The sequence below is a fragment of the Triticum urartu genome, chromosome 7A (genome assembly GCF_056163025.1).
Source record: "Triticum urartu cultivar PI428250 chromosome 7A, HENAU_Tu73, whole genome shotgun sequence".
NCBI classification, from domain to species: Eukaryota; Viridiplantae; Streptophyta; class Magnoliopsida; order Poales; family Poaceae; genus Triticum; species Triticum urartu.
Window position 1 is genome coordinate 447,707,294 of NC_141879.1, and position 23,249 is coordinate 447,730,542.

The following is a 23,249-nucleotide window of genomic DNA, read 5'->3' on the forward strand; positions in this document are numbered from 1 at the left end:
TCGAACCAAAAGTTCTGACGTTCAAACTTATCACACACGAATCGTTTGTGATGTCCACATATCGTACACAGTTCTGAATAAGGGACCGTGTGTGATGACACTTTGCGCGCCAGTTTTTTCGCTGAAGCGATTCCAAATTTTCGGCTTCCGCGGAAATATCTAACTCCCTACCCCTCCCCCTACCAAAAGCCACATTTCCCCTCTTTCCGCCTTCCTTTCCAAGTTGAAACCTTCACTCCTTGCTTGCAGTGTTGCCTCCTCGTCAGCGACCCTCCTTCACACTGCTCGGCCTCCTCTATCTAGGCAGGTAATCCACACCCGACCCCCATCCTCTTCCTCCTTCCACATCCCACATGCACCGACCGCCGGCACGAGCGCGACACCTTCCACCCAAATCACCGACCCCTCCACCAAATAAGCGCCGGCCTAAGCCATGGTGCACGCAGTATAGGCAGGACCTCAAGGAGCATTTGGCAGCGGAGAAGCAAATCGCGGCCGCACGCGCGGATGAGGTCGCGATGGCTGCCATTCATGAAGACCTCCAGATCTTGAAGGAGCACCTTGCCATTTGCTAGCTGCGCTGGTTAAGCATGCTCGGTTTACCCGTTGCGTGTGCTGCTCCTGCCTTTCCTTCACAAATTCTAGTGAATTGTGCTATCTAATTTTACCATGCAATCTGTTGCTCTAGTGTATATGTTCTATATGTCATGTAGTGTGGTGCTCACTTATTAACTGTTTTGTAATTAGTTGTCATCTTCAGTTAACTGTTTGGTTCAATTCTGCAAATGTGATGTTCAATTCTTCAGGCTACAATTTTGTATTGTCTTCTGTGTGAGAAATAAATCGAACTTATCTTTACAAAATTGTGGGTGCATTCTGTTATTGTATACCATGTGAGGAATGAATTGAATTTGGCTGTAGTAAATACATGAGAAACAAATACAATTGCTACAATTGGCTGTAGTTAACTATTTGGTTAACTGTCTGATCTTCTATTAGGAGTATGTTATATTGTGCAATGTGGTGCTCAGTTAATGTTTGGTTCATTTGTTGTGGTGTTTAGTAAACTGATTGGTTCAATTCTGCAATGCAATGTCCGATTGTCGTGCGTAGAATTTTGTATTGTGGTGCATGTGAGGAATAAATCAAATTTGGCTGCACTTAATACATGAGAAACATATACAAGTGCTATATTTCCTAGTTCTTAATCATGCTTGGTTTGGGTAAATAGATTTTCCGTGTGGCTTGAATTAAGCTGATGAATCTGCAATATGCTTATTTTTCATCAACATATTTTACTGATAGCATGTGAACCCTTACTTGATGACTAACTACCTTATATGTGTTGCATGGAAACAATGAGAAGCACTGAGGTTTACAATCAAGGTTAGCACGTGCATGGTCCATTGTCTAATAACACATTATTGTGCAATTGTAGGAACCATTCTAATATTTAGGTTTTTAACAATTTGGTCTTGCACATGTAGGTCCTGCTGTCATAGGTTTTGACCCACTGTTCGACCCTTTTTGCATATGGGGAAATGAGTTATCCATGAATATCAATCAAATCAAGAAACTCAGAAAGATTGTAAGGATAAAGAAATTAGCGACAAAAAACAACAAGATCTTTGTCTGCACAATGAAGAAGACATCAGTTCACTGCAAGATGGTACTAACTATTATACCTTGCCTTTTTTTATTCCTTTGCCCTATTTTCAATATAGAGAAGATATTTATGCACATCCTTGTTTTCAGGCCTTTCCAAAGCAGTTCACTGATGATTACCTCTCAAACCACCTCTATGGTCAAGAGGCGAGGAAGGTTTTCATACAACACCCACGGTTCAATATTGAAGTGTTCCTGAAGAGGACGAAGGACGGACAGTCAATCATCCATAGGCACTGACCTAAAGTTGCAAAGACCTTCAACATGGATGAAGGTTCAATATCCGCCTTCCACTTCAGCAGTTTTCTAGATGAGATGCATCTGTCTATATACCGTCTATGATGCTAATTTCGAAAGGTTCTACATGTTGCATGTGGAACTTGATGCTGGTGCAGTTGTGTAATGGGGTAGCTGAGTGTTGAAGCTATATCATGTTGTACTCTGATGTATTTCAATTATGAAATTCTGCTTCCTTAATATGGAAATGAAATATATTGTGTGCTTAATATGAAATGTCAATTAGATTAATGAATGGATTATGAATAATCGGATAATTGGCCTGCTAATGACGAATTTACCTACTAATTGGGTTTTGCTATTGCAAACGGTTGTTGAAATAATACCGTGGGCGATGACCTTAGGCAACGCACACAGTTTCTAGGAATAAACTGTGTTGGATCAATAAACAATCACACACGACTTCCTCTTGAAAACTGTTTGCGTTAGGCCACCTTGCACAAACGTTTACCACATGAAAACTGTGTGTGATGGACAGCCTTTGCCACATAGTTTCTTCTATGGACAGTGTGTGATACATTCAATAATGCAAATGATTTAACAGAAAAAATTGTGTGTGATGTACCTGTGAACGAAAACGCTTTCCTTGGAGCGACTGTGTGGGATGTGCATACAAACGGAAACGTTTAGCAGGGACTGACTGTGTGGGGTGTACTTGCGACCGGAAACAATTTCGACATATAATTATATTTTTTAGCTCTACTTTACGTATTTCCGTATTTGAGCGCTCGTCGGTCGCACACAACCTCATTTTGCCGAACGTGTGTGCCAGGAGGGCATATCCTCGACGGTTTCTGGGTCGTGTGGGAAGGACCCCCCTATTGCCCACACTCACTTGGCGATGGTTCCAAATGCCGTCACGGAAAGGGTTAAAACCCGTTTGTTTAGGACCGCCGCGCACCAGTGAAAAGTCCTGTGTGAACTTAATAGATGACGGTTTTCAATACAGAACTGCATCTGATTAATAACCCGCGCACTCACCTTCCAAACCTCGAGATGCAAAATACAGTGCCAATCGTGTGGGGCCCGGTTGTCTTGCCAGATCTTTACATTTTTCTTTTTTGAACACCAGATATTTACATCGTCTGATCATTTTTTAATTTTTTGGAATTTAAATGCCATGGCACTCCATGCATGTGTCCAAGCTGTGACACCAATATGTTTGAAAATTGCACATGGAATTAACTTGCACATAAATGTGATTTTTCAAACCGTTATGGTTAGCCGTTGCATGTAGATGTAGTTCAAATTTGGATACGGTCATTAAATGGCTAGAAAATCAGTTAAATGTCTTTAAAAGGTCAAATGACCCCTAAAATTTTCCAAATTTAGACTTGACAGTTGTATTAGTGCACGTTAACTGTAGATTTTTTTGAAGGCCATAAGAGGAAGCTATCGTCGATTTGTCATCAAACATGCATTATTCCGTCTCGGAACCATGAGCCTTCTAGTGAGTTGCTCCGGTTTCTGAGGGGTGTGTGTCCAAATTTTCATCAAATATGCCATTTTTTACCACATCATCTTGGTGGCATGACATTACGTCAAACAAGGTTTCATGTGTTTCTGATCATTTTTTAATTTTTTGGAATTTACATGCCATGGCACTCCATGCATGTGTCCAGGCCGTGACACCAATATGTTTGAAATATCCTTCCAATTTGCTGCACATGGAATTAACTCGCACACATATGAATTTTCAAACCGAAATGGTTATCCGTTGCATTTAGATGTAGTTCAAATTTGAATTACGGTCATTAAATTGCTAGAAAATCACTTCAAATGATTTTAAAAGGTCAAATGACCCCTGGAATTTCCAAACTTTCACATGACAATTGTATTAGTGCACGTTAACTGTAGAAATTTCTTAAAGGCCAGAAGAGGAAGATATCGCCCGTTCGTCATCAAACATGCATTGTTCCCTCTCGGAACCACGAGCCTTCTAGTGAGTTTCTCAGGTTTGTGAGGGGTGTGTGTCCAAACATTTTTCAAATATGCCAAAACAATTAGCACATCATCTTGGTGGCATGACATTACATCAAGCAAGGCTTCATGTGTTTCTGATCTTGTTTTATTTTTTTGGAATTTAAATGACAAGGCACTCCATGCATGTGTCGAGGTCCTGACACCAATATGTTCAAATTCCTTCCAATTTACTTCACATGGAATTAACTCGCACACAAGTACACAAATATGATTTTTCAAACTGTTATGGTTAGCTGTTTCATGTAGATGTAGTTCAAATTTGAATTACGGTCATTAAATGGCTAGAAAATCACTTAAATGTCTTTAAAAGGTCAAATGACCCCTGGAATTTTCCAAATTTTCAACCACAGTTGTATTAGTGCATGTTAACTATAGAAAAAATTTGAAGTCCGTAAGAGGAAGCTATCGCCCGTTCGTCATCAAACATGCATTGTTCCCTCTCGGAACCACGAGCCTTCTAGTGAGTTGCTCCGATATGTGAGGGATGTGTGTCCAAACTTTCGTCAAACATGCCAATTTTTTACCACATCATCTTGGTGGCATGACATTACATCAAGCAAGGTTTCGTGTGTTTCTGATATTTTTTAATTTTTTTGGAATTTAAATGCCATGGCACTCCATGCAGTGTCTAGGCTATGACACCAATATGTTTGAAAATTCCTTCCAATTTACTGCACATGGAATCGACTCGCACACAAGTACTCAATTATGATTTTTCAAACCGTTATCGTTAGCTTTTGCATGTACATGTAGTTCAAATTTGAATTACGGTCATTAAATGGCTAGAAAATCACTTAAATGTTTTTAAAAGGTCAAATGACCCCTGGAATTTTCCAAATTTTCAAATGACAGTTGTATTAGTGCACGTTAACTGTAGAAATTTTTTGAAGGCCGCAAGAGGAAGCTATCGCCTGTACGTCATCAAACATGCATTGTTCCCTCTCGGAACCACGAGCCTTCTAGTGAGTTGCTTCGATTTGTGAGGAGTGCGTGTCCAAACTTTCGTCAAACATGCCAAACTTTTTACCACATCATCTTGGTGGCATGACATTACATAAAGCAAGGTTTCATGTGTTTCTGATATTTTTTAGTTTTTTGGAATTTAAATGCCATGGCACTCAATGCTTTGTGTCATAGCCGTGAGACCAATATATTTGAAAATTCCTTCCAATTTACTGCACATGAAATTAACTCACACACAAGTACACAAATATGAATTTTCAAACCGTTATGGTTAGCTATTGCATGTACATGTAGTTCAAATTTGAATTACGGTCATTAAATGGCTACAAAATCACTTAAATGTCTTAAAAGGTCAAATGACCCCCTGAAATTTTCCAAATTTTGACATGATAGTTGTATTAGTACTACAAATTTTCTCGTACATTTAAAACACCATATGTTGCTAATTTACTCTAAATTCGTCTTTCACAACTAATAAAAAATATCAACAACAGCACACACAGTTTTATTATAGGAACCGTTTGCGATGAAAATGCGTGGGTCTATTTGAGTCTTCCTCCTTAAGCTTCGCCGGCTTCGTCTGCTCCAGTGCCGGCAAGCCTCGAATCCACAAATCCCTAGCCCCATTTCTGCAACCCCTTCTTGCAAAGATGACGCCGTGGAAATGCTTCGTGAGGGCCCGTACGGTGGCCATGTCCTCCCCGAGCGCCGCCGCCTGCGCCGAGAGCGCCGCCGCCTATGCCGAGAGTGCCGCCGCATACGCATTGAGCGCTGCCACATCCGCCGAGAGGGCGTCTGCGGCAGCTGATAGGGCATCTACAGTAGCCGAGAAGGCCGCAGCAGCTGCTGCGACGATGGTTGCAAACGCCGAGAGCGCTCGAGCTACCGTTCGTGCCACCGATGTTGCCCTGGCCCGAGTCGAGGCCATCCACGCCAAGATATTTCATGCCACCTCGGAGTCCAGCATGCAACCCATGTCCAAAAAGGCGGCGGTGGTCATGGAGCACCTCCTTCCTCATGAGATCGCCGAGCGGGAGCTGGAGATGCAGGAGGCAGTGGAGATTGAGGAGCGCCGGGAGGAGGAGTTGCGCGTGGTTGAGGTCGAGGTAGAGAAGAGTCTATCCGTCGAGTAATCGATGGTGGAGTACCAACACGAGCCCTGGTGCAGCCACTACTATGAGTACTACAACCTTGAGGTCGACACCGAGAACGAGGACGAGGACGCGGTCGACTTTCGGAGGGGGGACGTGGAGTCCACCAACGGCGGCATGTCGCCAGGACAAGTCATCGACGTCTCATCTCACACCGGCGTTGCATAGGCCGGCACGGTGGCGGCTTTGTTAAAATTATGCGTACTTAGGCTTATTTTTAATGTTGGTCTTTTGTTAGAGCAATGTTTAGGTCAACTGGCTCTGTTTAATTACTAAAATTGCCCGATTCGGTAAGCGTGGTATGTGTGTTGTACACTCTTTTTTGTGCCCAAATTAGCAAGCGATGTTAAATTATGCAATGACGTGGATGAGGACAGCACCCAGGGAAATTTCCACCAAAATTTGAATCATCAAACTCATCCCATGCACCTAAAGCAGAAGAATCGTTTGCGATGTACACCATCGTTCAAGGTGAATAGTGTCCGGTGGCACCGCGCGCAAAGTTTCCCTCCACATTTTGAAATTTTTGGCCTACCACCGAAATATCTACCCCCTTCCCCACTCCCTTTTCTCTCCGTCCACAAGTCACATTTCCCCTATTTCCTTCTTCCTTCGTTCCTAAGCTATAGCCGCTTCCTCGCTTTCTTCCTCGCTTTCGTCGTCTCGTATCCTACCGTCGGGGTCGCCATTGTATTCTTCAATGACCTCTCCAGCGGTTTCTCCTCCTCCACGAATTTTTCACCACCCGGATATGCCTCTCTTCTCTATCTCGGGTTATGACTTGGAATGAAGGATTTTAATCCGGCGGTCGATTTGAGTCATTTCTTCCTCTTGTAGCTCCCTAGGACCATCAGTTGCAACGAATGAAGTGGGGTGGCTGAAGATCTGTCTGCTCGTTGTCACCATCAATCTCCATGCGTGAAGTTAGTTGCGTTTGAATCTATGGACAGTGGGAGGACGTTTCTGGCATGTGCAGAGAAGTTTAGCCCCACTTTCGTTGTTACAAATCATTTGTTAGATGTGATTTAGACACTGTCATTGTGCTATCTTATTCTGGATGTTAAGACAGTGTCACAGTTTGTACCTAGTATCTAAAAATGTTGCCATCTCATCAGCGGTGCCATTAGAAAATTATTTGACACCGCTTCAACAGTTTGTGCGGCCAGCTTTGGTCCACACATCCGAGCAGCCAAGCAGTAAAATACTGAATCTTTATGGCACGAAGGAACTGGGCATCAGAGCAACTAGGTGCTCCGGAGTCCAGTTCCCAGATTTTTTTTTGCTACATCCGCTCGCCTGTGTAGGGCACCGATGCCAAATGTAGCAACAGTTGTCTTGACACCGGTTTTGGCATACATAGTGGACGGCCTTAGTGCTATTAGTTCTATGTTACTAAATTTGTGCATGTACACACATGTTAGTATCAATTTGATGTCATCCAAACACTATCGTTATGTTGTTGCAGTTATATTTAGCTTCCTCATAAAATGTTCAATTTGTTATTTATAGTACATGACTAAGAACTTGTAGCGTTGTTGTAGTTAATTATAGTTTCTGATGTTTCAGAATTTGGTTGTTGTCTCAATAATAATTAATTCATTTACACATTGGTATTTTTCAGAAGATATGTCATAATTAACCCGTTTCTTCAGTTTTTCAAAATATGTATTTGGTGATTTTCTATGTTGCTAAAAATCCATTTCCCCTACAATTGTTACTGATCTAGTTTTAAATATTATAGGATGAACGTAAGTGTTCTTACCTGGAGTGGGCTGATCAAGAGTGGCCACAGTCTTTGAAGATGTGCCCGGCAAAGCTCTTGAGGATGTATGAGGAAGAGCACAGAGGTAGGCTTAGAGAAAGTGTTGTCAACGCTGAAGAATATTTCAAGATGCGGGAAAAAGAGGAAGATGGAGAATGAGCTCAAATTTTTTAAATTAGACTTTGCTAAGATGGTGTTGGCGAAGGAGGAGGCACTTTCCTAGTTGGTCAGTGCAAAACAGGTTCTTACTGAACTGAAAGCATATGTGGATAAGACGAGCCTAGATGATCTCGATTAGGTAAATGAATATATTGTTCTAATATTGTTCTTATGAAGGTGAACTAGCTATATACTGTATTGTGCTATTTTCAGATAGCTATCGTACTGCGATGTTAAAATATATTTATGTGCCTGATAGGAAATTGGTAAACAGCTATTCGACATGAAATGTGATTTTACGTAATACTAGAATTATTAATTGTAAACTAATAAACCTCCTAAATGGGTCATGGAACTTTGCAAATGGTTCTAGCAGTAAAAGCGGTTGTGATGGATAGCCCAATGCCATGCAGTTTTCTTCATCAAATCGTGTGTGATGTAGTTGAATAAAAGCAAACGGTTATCCAAGGCAAAGCATGCATGATAGTTACACCTATCACACACGAGGCTATACTTAAAACTGTGTGGGATGTACGTACGAACGGAAATGTTTTCCCTGGATTGACTGTGTGGGATATACATATGAACAGAAATGTACTTCTTGGATTGACTGTGTGGGATGTACATAAGAACGGAAACGTATTCCTTGGATTAACTATGTGGAATATACATAACAAATGGATACATTTGTATGGGGCAGACTGTGTGGGACGTACTTACGACCGGAACCGATTGGGCCTGTATAACCGTATTTGATCGCTCGCCCATCGCACATGATCTCATTTTGCCCAGCGTGTGTGACCGGAGGGCATATCCCCGTCGGTTTCTGGGTCGTGTGGGAAGGACCCCCCCCTATCGCAGTCACTCACTTGGTGACGGTTCAAAATGTCATTGCAAAAAGGGGTTACAAACTGTTTGTATAGCACCTCGATGTACGAGTGTCACTCAAAACTTGAAAACTTCAACCACAAAACTCAACGGAAATCGCGTGAGATCCGTTACTATAATAGACAAATCATAAACTTTAGGTACTATTATGAACCCGTTCATATTTTATTATTGCATAATACCTGATGTATTCTAACTTCTCCATGACTTATACCCCCAATATAATCCATAACATCATTAAAACAACAAAACTATGTAACAAAATAGAATTTGTCTATAACAGGACAGTCTGTAATGATCTGAACAAACACTATACTTATGTAACTCCAAAAACCTTAAAAGTTAGGACAATGTGGGCAATTTTTCTATCAATCGTGTGTAAAAATTTCAGAATTTCATCACATTCCAATGAATTATAGTAATTCCAGCACTAGGCGCAAAAGTTTATGTTTTTTCCGCAGAATCAAGTCAACTACTCCCTTCGTTCCTAAATATTTGTCTTTTAGGATTTCAAATGAACTACCACATACGGATGTATATAGACATATTTTAGAGTGTAGATTCACTCATTTTCCTCTGTATGTAGTCACTTATTGAAATCTTTAGAAAGACAAATATTTAGGAACGGAGGGAGTATCAACCAAATCATCCCAAAGGCTTTATTTTGCACAAACACTAATTGAAACACAAAAACGCAATCATAACAGTAGCAATAATTGTGTCAACATACAAAAACATAAAGTAAAAGCAAAAAATTTAAGATAACTATTGGGTTGCCTCCCAACAAGCCTATTTTATGCCCCTAGCTAGGCGTAAGTCATTGTTTCAAGTATTGTACTAAAAGTAAGGGAGGTCATCCATGTTCATCTCATACTCCCTTCTTTCAGCAGCAAGCTTCCTAAGAGGTAAGCAAAAATAATCAAAAGGGCTAAGTTTATTAGGATAGGGATCTGTAAGATCAAGTTTAGGAGGAGGAGGTTCCTCCTATGGCCCTTTTAAGTGATGACTATTTCTTTGTTATACATGTTTCTTTGAATATGTTCATTTAGCATTTTCTTAAGAATAAACCCCAACCCATTATTTTGTATAGAAAAATTATCATTATGTTCGAAAATTTTATCAAGTAAAACGGATGGGGGAACCGTTTTCCTAAGATTCTCATTGTAAGTAGCATAGTACAGTGATTGTAATCTCCTTATTTCCTCTTGGTTGTAAAGAATTTCTTCTATAGGAGGAAACCCACTATTTATATTGTAATAAGCAAATATTTCTCATGGGTCCTTCATGATATGGCCAAATTCATAAGCTAGGAATATAGTAACCATGCATTTAACAGAAAGATCATGAATGTTTGAAAATTCTAAGACTATCCTTTGTATAGCAGGATGCATATACACAAATTGTCTTTCAAATTCAACTATAAGCAAAGATATGGCATATTAAAGACTAGAATTTTTATTAAGAATTGATCCTCCTATGATAGGTAACGTGCCGGCACAAGTAAAGAAATCCTGAATAATGCCTTTTCCACTAATATTACCACTACCTATACGAAGTTTTTTAGTGTGCCTGATAGTGGGTTATTCTTTATCAGGATCATCATTGGCAAGATTATTTAAGTTTTATTTAGCAACTTCATCAAAACTTCTTTTGAAATTTTCATTTTCCATAAGTAAACCTTGATGATCAAAAGGTTCCGCACTAGAGGCGGGAACATCACTAACTTTTTCAAACTCAAACATCATAGCAACTTCAAGCAAAGCAAAATATTTTTATTTTTTATTTTTTATGAGAAGTGGAAGGAGATGAAAAAGAGAGGCAAATAAAAAGTAGAGCAATTAGATGATAGTTTGTATGTGGGAACCTGATAAGAATTTGATGATGTCTCCCCGGCAACTGCGCCAGAAATTCTTCCTGCTACTTGTAAACTACGTTGGGATTTCCCCAAAGAGGAGGGGTGAATCAGTACGGTAGAGATAAGTATTTCCCTAAGTGAGAAACAAGGTACCAAGGTTATCGAACCAATAGGAGAACCACCTGAATTCCTGTCCTCGGTACCTACACACACAAAAGCAAATACTTGCACCCAATGCGGGCAAGAGGGTTGTCAATCCCCTTGAACTCGTTACTTGCTAGGATTAATTTTGATAGTGATAGGTAGATAAATAGAGTGCAAACAAAATAAAAGTAAATAAATTGCAGCAAGGGATTTTGGTTTTAAGAATATGGTAAAGGTAGACCCGGGGGCCATAGTTTCCATTAGAGACTTCTCTCTCGAACACATAGCATACGGTGGGTAAACAAATTACTGCTGGGCAATTGATAGAAAAGTGCATAGTTATGACGTATTCATGGCAACGATCATGTATATAGGCATCACATCCGTGACAAGTATACCTACTCCTATCTGCATCTACTACTATTACTCCACCAATCGACCGCTATCCAGTATGCATCTATGATATTTAAGTTCATGACATACAGAGTGACGCTTTAAGCAAGATGACATGATGTAGACAAAGTAAACCCAATCAATATGAATAAACCCCGTCGTTTTACCCTTAATGGCAACAACACTATATGTGCCTCGCTACCCCTACTGTCACTGGGTGAGAACACTGCAAGATTGAACCCATTACAAAGAACCTCTCCCTCTGAAGATAAATCAATCTAGTTGGCCAAACCAAATGAATGGATTAGAGAGAAATACAAATCTATAACAATCATGCATAATAAAGTCTTAAAAAGACTCAATTACTTTCAATGAATAATATAATCATAAACCCACAATTCATCGGATCCCAACAAACACACCACAAAAGAAGATTACATCGGATACAGCTCCAAGAAGATCGAGGAGAACATTGTATTGAAGATCAAAGAGAGAGAAGAAGCCATGTAGATACTAGGTATGGACCTGTAGGTCTATGGTAAACTACTCATGCATCATTGGAAGACAACAAGGATGGTGTAGAAGCCCTCCGTGATTGATACCCCCTTCGATAGAGTACCGAAAAAGGCCTCTAGATGGGATCACGGAAGCACATACGCTTGCGGCAGTGGAAAAAGTGTTTCAGGTGGCTCTCTGGGTGTTTCCCAATATTTCAGAATTTATAGAAGTGGAATTAGGTCAGACGGAGCCACATGGCGCCCACAAGGTAACAGAGCATGGCCTAAAGGAAATGTGCTCTAGAGGCAATAATAAAGTTGTTATTTTATATTTCCTTATATCATAATAAATGTTTATTATTCATGCTAGAATTGTATTAACCGGAAAACATGTGTGGATACATAGACAAAACACAGTGTACTGGTAAGCCTCTACTAGACTAGCTCGTTTATCAAAGATGGTTTAAGTTTCCTAACCATAGACATGTGTTGTCATTTGATGAACGGGATCACATCATTAGGAGAATCATGTGATGGACAGGACCCATCCGTTAGCTTAGCATTACGATCGTTCAATTTTATTGCTATTGCTTTCTTCATGTCAAATACATATTCCTTTGACTATGAGATTATGCAACTCCCGGATACCGGAGGAATACCTTGTGAGCTATCAAATGTCACAACATAACTAGGTGATTATAAGTATGCTCTAAAGGTATCTCCGAAGGTGTTTATTGGGTTGGCATAGATCGAGATTAGGATTTGTCACTCCGAGTATCGGAGAGGTATCTCTGTGCCCTCTCGGTAATACACATCATAATAAGCCTTGCAAGTAATGTGACTAATGAGTTAGTTACGGGATGATGTATTACGGAACAAGTAAAGAGACTTGCAGGTAACGAGATTGAACTAGGTTTGAAGATACCGACAATCAAATCTCGAGAAAGTAACATACCGATGATAAAGGGAATAACGTATGTTGTCATTACGGTATGACCGATAAAGATCTTCGAAGAATATGAGCATCCAGGTTCCGCTGTTGGTTATTGACCAGAAAGGTGTCTCGGTCATGTCTACATAGTTCTCAAACCCGTAGGGTCCGCACGCTTAACGTTCGATGATGATTTTGTATTATATGAGTTATGTGATTTGGTGACCGAATGTTATTCGGAGTCTCGGATGAGGTCACGAACATGACGAGGAGTCTCGAAATGGTCGAGAGGTAAAGATTCATATATAGGATGATGATATTCATACACCAAAGTGTTATGGGGGTACCGGGTACATATTGGGTCATCGGAAGGGGTTTCGGGCATCCCCCGGCAACTACATGGGCCTAATGGGCCAAGAAGGGGACAAACCAGCCCCTAGGGGGCTGGTGCACCCCATGTAATCCAAGTAAGGGGGAAGGAAAGAGGGGAAGAGAGAAAGGAAGCGGAGCAATTCGGCCTCCCCCTTCCTTCTCTCCTCCTTCCTCCCCCCTCCGGATGGATATGGAAGGGGGGAGGCCGAATAGGGAGGCGCCCAAGTAGGATTCCTCCTACTTGGGGCACCCCCTTGGATGCCTCTCCTCCCCTCCAACCTATATATGAGGGGGGCACCGCTAGAACATACATCAACAGTTGTTAGCCGTGTGCGGCGCCCCCCTCCATAGTTTACGCCTTCGGTCATATTCATGTAGTGCTTAGGAGAAGCCCTGTGCGGATCACTTCACCATCACTATCACAACGCCGTCGTGCTGACGAAACTCTCCCTCGACACTTTGCTGGATCAAGAGTTCAAGGGATGTCATCGAGCTGAACGTGCGCAGAACCCGGAGGTGCCGTACGTTCTGTGCTTGATCGGTCGGAACGAGAGGAAGTTCGACTACATCAACCGCGTTGTCAAACGCTTCCGCTTTCAGTCTATGAGGGTACGTGGACACACTCCCCCCCCCTCTTGTTGCTATGCATCTCCTAGATAGATCTTGCGTGAGCGTATGAATTTTTTTTGAAATTGCATGCTACGTTCCCAACAATGGCATCTGAGCCAGGTCTATGCGTAGATGATATGCACGAGTGGAACACAAAGAGTTGTGGGTGGTGATCGTCATACTGCTTACCACCAATGCCTTATTTTGATTTGGCGGTATTGTTGGATGAAGTAGACCGGACCAATCTTACATGACCACGTTCATGAGACCGGTTCCATCGACAGACATGCAACTAGTTTTGCATAAAGGTGACTGGCGGGTGTCTATTTCTCCAACTTTAGTTGAATCGAATTTGACTATGGTCGGTCCTTATTGAAGGTTAAAAGAGCAAACTTGATAAATCACCGTTATGGTTTTGATGCGTAGGTAAGAACGGTTCTTGCTAGAATCCTGTAGCAGCCATGTAAAACTTGCAACAATGAAGTAGAGGATGTCTAACTTGTTTTTGCAGGGCATGTTGTGATGTGATATGGTCAAGACATGATGTGATATACGTTATTGTATGAGATGATCATGTTTTGTAAAAGTTATCGGCAACTGGCAGGAGCCTTATGGTTGTCGCTTTATTGTATGAAATGCAAACGCCATGTAATTGCTTTACTTTATCACTATGCATTAGCGATAGTTGTAGAAGCAATAGTTGGCGAGACGACCACGACACTACGATGGAGATCAAGGTGTCAAGCCAGTGATGATGGAGATCATGAAAGTGCTTTGGAGATGGAGATCAAAGACACAAGATGATGATGGCCATATCATGTCACATATTTTGATTGCATGTGATGTTTATCTTTTATGCATCTTATTTTGCTTAGTACGGTGGTAGCCTTATAAGATGACCCCTTACTAAAATTTCAAGGTATAAGTGTTCTCCCTCAGTATGCACCGTTGCAACAGTTCGTCCTGCTGAGACACCACGTGATGTTCGGGTGTGATAAGCTCTACATTCACATACAATGGGTGCAAGATAGTTTTGCACATGCAGAATACTCGGGTTAAACTTGACGATCCTAGCACGTACAGACATGGCCTCGGAACACTGGAGACCGAAAGGTCGAACATGAATCATATAGTAGATATGATCAACATAGAGATGTTCACCATTGAAAACTACTCCATCTCACGTGATGATCGGACATGGTTTAGTTGATATGGATCACGTGATCATTTAGATGACTCGAGGGATGTCTATCTAAGTGGGAGTTCTTAAGTAATATGATTAATTGAACTTCATGATGAACTTCGTGATGAACTATAATATGCAAGGGATGACGAAAACGATTCCCAAGCTCTTCGTGATGCTGACATCAGCGAAGGTAGAAATCAAGAAATAGCATCAGGTGTTGATGGTTAACAAGACCACTAGTTTCAAGAAAAGGGCAAAGCAAAGGAAATGGAACTTCAAGAAGAATGACAAGCAAGTTGCCACTCCCATGAAGAAGCCCAAAGCTGAACCAAAGCCTGAAACTGAGTGCTTCTACTACAAATGGACTGGTCACTGGAAGCGGAACTGCCCCAAGTATTTGGCGGATAAGAAGGATGGCAAAGTGAACACAGGCATATTTGATATACATGTTATTAAAGTGTACTTTACTAGTGTTCATAGTAGCCCCTGGGTATTTGATATCGTTTCAGTTGCTAAGATTAGTAACTCGAAACAGGAGTTACAAAATGAACAGAAACTAGTTGAGGGCGAGGTAACAATGTGTGTTGGAAGTGATTCCAAGGTTGATAAGATCACCATCGCATACGCCCTCTACCTTCGGGATTAGAATTGAACCTAAATAAATGTTATTTGGTGTTTGCGTTGAGCATTAATATGATTAGATCATGTTTATTGCAATACGGTTATTCATTTAAGTCAGAGAATAATTGTTGTTCTGTTTATATGAGTAAAACCTTCTAAGGTCATACACCCAATGTGAATGGTTTGTTGAATCTCGATCGTGGTGATACACATATTCATAATATTGATGCCAAAATATGCAAAGTTGTTAATGATAGTGCAACATATTTGTGGCATTGCCGTTTAGGTCATATTGGTGTAAAGCGCATGAAGAAACTCCATGCGGATGGGCTTTTGGAATCACTTGATTATGAATCATTTGATACTTGTGAGCCATGCCTCATGGGCAAGATGACTAAAACTCCATTCTCCAGAACAACGAAGCGAGCTAATGACTTATTGGAAATAATACATGCCGATGTATGCGGTCCGATGAGTGTTGAGGCTCGCGGCGGGTATCGTTATTTTCTGACCTTCATAGATGATTTGAGCAGATATGGGTATATCTGCTTGACGAAACACAAGTCTGAAACATTTGAAAAGTTCAAAGAATTTCAGAGTGGAGAATCATCGTAACAAGAAAATAAAGTTTCTACGATCTGATCACAGAGGCGAATGTTTGAGTTACGAGTTTGGCCTTCATTTAAAACAATGTGGAATAGTTTCACAACTCACGCCACCTGGAACACCACAGCATAATGGTGTGTCCGAACATCATAACCGTACTTTATTAGATATAGTGCGATCTATGATGTCTCTTACCAATTTACCGCTATCGTTTGGAGTTATGCATTAGAGATAGCTACATTCACGTTAAATAGGGCACTATCTAAATCCATTGAGACGACACCGTATGAACTGTGGTTTGGCAAGAAACCTAAGTTGTCGTTTCTTAAAGTTTTGGGTTGCGATGCTTATGTGAAAAAGCTTCAGCCTGATAAGCTCGAACCCAAATCAGAGAAGTGCATCTTCATAGGATACCCAAAATAAATTGTTGGGTACACCTTCTATCACAGATCCGAAGGTAAGATTTTTGTTGCTAAGAATGGATCCTTTCTAGCGAAGGAGTTTCTCTCAAAAGAAGTGAGTGGGAGGAAAGTAGAACTTGATGAGGTAATTATACCTTCTCTCGAATTGGAAACTAGCTCATCACAGAAATCCATTCCCGTGATGCCTAGACCAAACTAGAGAGGAAGCTAATGATAATGATCATGAAACTTCAGATCAAGTTACTACCGAACCTCGTAGGTCAACCAGAACACGTTCCGCACCAGAATGGTACATTAATCCTGTTCTGGAAGTCATGTTACTAGACCATGACGAACCTATGAACTATATATGAGGAAGCGATGATGAGCCCAGATTCTGATAAATGGCTTGAGGCCATGAAATCTAAGATAGGATCCATGTATGAGAACAAAGTGTGGACATTGGTGGACTTGCTCGATGATCGGCAATCCATTGAGAATAAATGGACTTCAAGAGGAAGACGGACGCTGATGGTAGTGTTACTATCTACAAAGCTCGACTTGTCCCAAAAAGGTTTTCGACAAGTTCAAGGTGTTGACTACAATGAGATTTTCTCACTCGTAGCAATGCTTAAGTCTGTCCAAATCATGTTAGCAATTGCCGCATTTTATGAAATCTGCCAAATGGATGTCAAAACTGCATTCCTTAATGGATTTCTTAAAGAAGAGTTGTATATGATGCAACCAAAAGGTTTTGTCGATCCTAAAGATGCTAACAGAGTGTGCAAACTCCAGCGATCCATCTATGGACTGGTACAAGCATCTCGGAGCTGGAATATACACTTTGATAAGGTGATCAAAGCATATGGTTTTATACAGACTTATGGTGAAGCATGTATTTACATGAAAGTGAGTGGGAGCTCTGTAGCATTTCTGATATTATATGTGGATGACATATTGTTGATCGGGAATGATATAATTTCTGGATAGCATAAAATGATACTTGAATAAGATTTTTTTTTCAATAAAAGACCTCGGTGAAGTTGCTTACATATTGGGCATCAAGATCTATAGAGATAGATCAAGACGCCTGATAAAACTTTCGATGAGTACATACCTTGATAAGATTTTGAAGGAGTTCAAAATGGATCAGTCAAAGAAGGAGTTCTTGCCTGAATTGTAAGGTATGAAGTTGAATAAGACTCAAAAACCCGACCATGGCAGAAGATAGAGAGAGAATGAAAGTCATTCCCTATGCCTCAGCCATAGGTTCTATAAAGTATGCCATGTTGTATACCAAACCTATTGTGTACCTTGCCATGAGTTTGGCAAGGGTGTACAATAGTGATCTAGGAGTAGATCACTAGATAGCGGTCAAAATTATCCTTAGAAGACTAAGGAAATATTTCTTGGTTATGGAGGTCATAAAGAGTTCGTCGTAAAGAGTTACATTGATGCAAGCTTTTACACTGATCCAGATGACTCTGAGTCTCAATCTGGATGCGTATTGAAAGTGGGAGAAATTATCTAGAGTAGCTCCATGCAGAGCATTGTAGACATAGAAATTTGCGAAATACATACGGATCTGAATGTGGCAGACCCATTGACTAAACTTCTCTCACAAGCAAAACATGATCACACCTTAGTACTCTTTGGCTGTTAATCACATGGCGATGTGAACTAGATTATTGACTCTAGTAAACCCTTTGGGTGTTGGTCACATAGCGATGTGTACTATGGGTGTTAATCACATAAAGATGTGAACTATTGGTGTTAAATCACATGGCGATGTGAACTAGATTATTGACTCTAGTGCAAGTGGGAGACTGAAGGAAATATGCCCTAGAGGCAATAATAAAGTTGTTATTTTATATTTCCTTATATCATGATAAATGTTTATTATTCATGCTAGAATTGTATTAACCAGAAACTTGATATATGTGTGGATACATAGACAAAACACAGTGTCCCTAGTAAGCCTCTACTAGACTAGCTTGTTTGGCAAAGATGGTTAAGTTTCCTAACCATAGACATGTGTTGTCATTTGATGAATGGGATCACATCATTAGGAGAATGATGTGATGGACAAGACCCATCCGTTAGCTTAGCATTATGATCGTTCAGTTTTATTGCTATTGCTTTCTTCATGTCAAATACATATTCCTTCGACTATGAGATTATGCAACTCCCGGATACCGAAGGAATACCTTGTGTGCTATCAAACGTCACAACATAACTGGGTGATTATAAAGATGCTCTACAGGTATCTCTGAAGGTGTTTGTTGGGTTGGCATAGATCGAGATTAGGATTTGTCACTCCGAGTATCGGAGAGGTATCTTTGGGCCCTCTCGGTAATACACATCACAATAAGCCTTGCAAGCAATGTGACTAATGAGTTATTTACGGGATGATGTATTATGGAATGAGTAAAGAGACTTTCCGGTAACGAGATTGAACTAGGTATGAAGATACCGACGATCGAATCTCAGGCAAGTAACATACCGATGACAAAGGGAATAACATATGTTGTCATTACGATACGACCGATAAAGATCTTCGAAGAATATGTGGGAACCAATATGAGCATCCAGGTTGGGTTGTTGGTTATTGACCGGAGAGGTGTCTCGGTCATGTCTACATAGTTCTCGAACCCGTAGGGTCCGCATGCTTAACGTTCGATGATGATTTTGTATTATATGAGTTATGTGATTTGGTGATTTTTTGGAGTCCCGGATGAGATCATGGACATGACGAGGAATCTAAATATGGTCGATAGGTAAAGATTCATATATAGGACGATGATATTCAGACACCAGAAGTGTTCTGGGGGTACCGGATACATATCGGGTCACCAGAAGGGGTTCCGGGCATCCCCCGGCAACTACATGGGCCAAGAAGGGGACAGACCAGCTCCTAGGGGGCTGGTGCGCCCCATGTAAGCCAAATAAGGGGTAAGGAAAGAGGGGAAGAGAGAAAGGAAGGGGAGTAATTCGGCCTCCCCCTTCCTTCTCTCCTCCCTCCTCCTTCCTTCCCCCTCTGGATGGATATGGAAGGGGGGAGGCCGAATAGGGAGGCGCCCAAGTAGGATTCCTCCTACTTGGGGCGCCCCCTTGGCTGCCTCTCCTCCCCTCCAACCTATATATGAGGGGAGGCACCGCTAGAACACACATCAACAGTTGTTAGCCGTGTGCGGCGCCCCCTCCACAGTTTACGCCTCCGGTCATATTCACATAGTGCTTAGGCGAAGCCCTGCGCGGATCACTTCACCATCACCGTCACCACGCCGTCGTGCTGACGAAACTCTCCCTCGACACTTTGCTAGATCAAGAGTTCGAGGGACGTCATCGAGTTGAACGTGTGCAGAACTCGGAGGTGTCGTACGTTCGGTGCTTGATCGGTCGGAACGAAAAGAAGTTTGACTACATCAACCGCGTTGTAAAATGCTTCTGCTTTCGGTCTACGAGGGTACGTGGACACACTCTCCCCCTTGCATTGCTATGCATCTCCTAGATAGATCTTGCGTGAGCGTAGGAATTTTTTTGAAATTGCATGCTACGTTCCCAACATGGCCTACCCACCTGGGTGTGCCCTGTTGCCTTGCCATCTCCTCGATTCACATTTGGTCTGCTCCTGAAGCTTCTAGGGTCTCTTTTATCCAGAAAAAATCGTCAAAAACTTTCGTAGCATTTGGACTCCGTTTGGTACAGATTTTCTGGAGAACCAAAAACAACCAGGAAAAGCAACTGACACTAGGCACTGGGTTAATAGGTTAGTTCCCAAAAATTATATAAAATAGCATAAAAATGCATATGAAGCATCCAAGATTGATCATATAATAGCATGAAACAATCAAAAATTATAGATACGTTGGAGATGTATCAGTAATCTCGAAGATTTTCCATGAGACTAAGATTTCTCATGGGCTTCTCATATTCGATATGAAACTCTTCATCTTCATCATAATAGTCATGTTCAACATCATCGTCGTCATCATCATGTATGTGATAATCACCTAGGGCAATGAATTCGTTAGATTTATGATCATGACAATGTGCAAGTTTATGAAGTCTAATAGCCTCCATTATGATGTTGCTAATGGTTCCAACACCATTTTTAGGACGCATGAGATCACGAAGCTCAAATAGGCATTCATCAAACTTAGGATGACTAGGCTTCATATTATGAAAGTCTATAGACTTATGAAGAATCTCATTAAGGTTCTTTAACGAGTAATTGGGAAAGCACATTTCTAAGTTTTTCCACAAGGTATAGGCGCATTCAAAGTTTTGCATACACACAAGCACATATTTAGGTAATCCACGAATGATAAGATTGACGGCTCTAAGATTACGAAGCATGTCGATTCCTCTTCATGAGATTAATGCAATGGATCAATAGGAGGCACATAAGGACTATGAATATACTTGCTCAAGATAAATTCATCAAAGATATCAAGAATTTCATTTTTCCAAGAGTTATAGTACTCTCCATCAAGAATGGGCACTCTACATCTAAGACTCCCCAAAGTAGACACGTCCATCTTCCTCCAATAGTGATTAAACCAAAGCAATGGAGACCAAAGCTCTGATAACAATTGTAGGATCAAGAAGATAAGTCTAGAGGGGGTGAATAGACTCCTAACCAACCAAAGGTGCGGTTTTTTGTTTTCTTGAGATTTTGGCACTAGTTAAGACTGTTGGAAATATGCCCTAGAGGCAATAATAAAATGGTTATTATTATATTTCTTTGTTCATGACAATTGTCTATTGTTCATGCTATAATTGTGTTATCCAGAAATCGTAATACATGTGTGAATACATAGACCACAACACGTCCCTAGTGAGCCTCTAGTTGACTAGCTCGTTGATCAAAAGATGGTCATGGTTTCCTGACTATGGACATTATATGTCATTGATAACGGGATCACATCATTAGGAGAATGATGTGATGGACAAGACCCAATCCTAAGCATAGCTCAAAGATCGTGTAGTTCGTTTGCTGTAGCTTTTCTGAATGTCAAGTGTCATTTCCTTAGACCATGAGATTGTGCAACTCCCGGACACCGTAGGAGTGCCTTGGGTGTGCCAAACGTCACAACGTAACTGGGTGACTATAAAGGTACATTACAGGTATCTCCGAAAGTGTCTGTTGGGTTGGCACGAATCAAGACTGGGATTTGTCACTCCGTATGATGGAGAGGTATCTCTGGGCCCACTCGGTAATGCATCATCATAATGAGCTCAATGTGATCAAGTGGTTGATCATGGGATCATGCATTACAGTACGAGTAAAGTGACTTGCCGGTAACGAGACTGAATAAGGTATTGGGATACCGACGATCGAGTCTCGGGCAAGTAACGTACCGATTGACAAAGGGAATTGTATACGGATTGATTGAATCCTTGACATCGTGGTTCATCCGATGAGATCATCATGGAGCATGTGGGAGCCAACATGGGTAACCAGATCCCGTTGTTGGTTATTGACCGGAGAGTCGTCTCGGTCATGTCTGCATGTCTCCCGAACCCGTAGGGTCTACACACTTAAGGTTCGGTGACGCTAGGGTTGTTAGGAAGACTTGTATGTGATTACCGAATGTTGTTCGGAGTCCCCGATGAGATCCCGGACGTCGCGAGGAGTTTCGGAATGGTCCGGAGGTGAAGATTTATATGTAGGAAGTTGTCATACGGTCACCAGAAAGGTTCGGGGGCATATCGGTATTGTACCGGGGCCACCGGAGGGGTTCCGGGGGTCCACCGGGAGGGGCCATCTCTCTCGGAGGGCCTAATGGGCTGTAGAGGAAAGGGGAACCAGCCCTACATGGGCTGGCCGCATCCCCCCCTTGGGACCATGCGCCTAGGGTTGGGGGGGAAACCCTAAAGGGGGCGCCCCCCTTGCTTGGGGGGCAAGCCCCCTCCCCTTGGCCGTCGCCCCCCCTCTAGATCTCATCTAGAGGGGGCCGGCCCCCTTCCTCCTTCCCCTATAAATAGAGGGGCAAGGGGAGGGCTGCACACAACATCAAAGGCGCAGCCCCTCCCCTCCCCTACACCTCTCCTCCTCCGTAAGAGCTTGGCAAAGCCCTGCCGGAGTACTGCAGCTTCACCACCACCACGCTGTCGTGCTGTTATTAGAGCCCTCTTCCTCAACCTCTCCCTCCTCCTTGCTGGATCAAGGCGTGGGAGACGTCCTTGCTCCATACGTGTGTTGAACGCGGAGGTGCCGTCCGTTCGACGCTAGGATCTTCGGTGATTTGGATCACGACGAGTACGACTCCATCAACCCCATTCTCTTGAACGCTTCTGCTCGTGATCTACAAGGGTATGTAGATGCACTCCTCTCTCCCTCGTTGCCAGATGACTCCATAGATAGATCTTGGTGATGCGTAGAAAATTTTAAAATTCTGCAACGTTCCCCAACAGTGGCATCATGAGCTAGGTCTATGTGTAGTTACTATGCACGAGTAGAACACAAAGCAGTTGTGGGCGTCGAAATTGTCAATTTTCTTGCCGTTACTAGTCTTGTCTTGATTCGACGACATCGTGGGATGAAGCGGCTCGGACCGACCTTACACGTACGCTTACGTGAGACTGGTTCCACCGATTGACATGCACTAGTTGCATAAGGTGGCTGGCGGGTGTCTGTCTCTCCCACTTTAGTCGGATCGGACTCGATGAACAGGGTCCTTATGAAGGGTAAATAGAAATTGGCAATTCACGTTGTGGTTTTGGCGTAGGTAAGAAACGTTCTTGCTAGAAACCTATAGCA

General features: G+C 41.9%; 1 long non-coding RNA gene across 1 annotated transcript in view; it reads right to left on the bottom strand.

Annotated features, from left to right (window-relative positions):
- Nucleotides 1-20,204: 20,204 nt before the first annotated feature.
- Nucleotides 20,205-23,249, bottom strand: part of LOC147959896 (uncharacterized) — a 41,825-nt gene continuing 38,780 nt past the window's right edge. The window contains exon 3 of the long non-coding RNA XR_015610777.1: nucleotides 20,205-20,496. This is a non-coding gene — a long non-coding RNA (uncharacterized LOC147959896). The remainder of the gene's footprint in view (nucleotides 20,497-23,249) is intronic.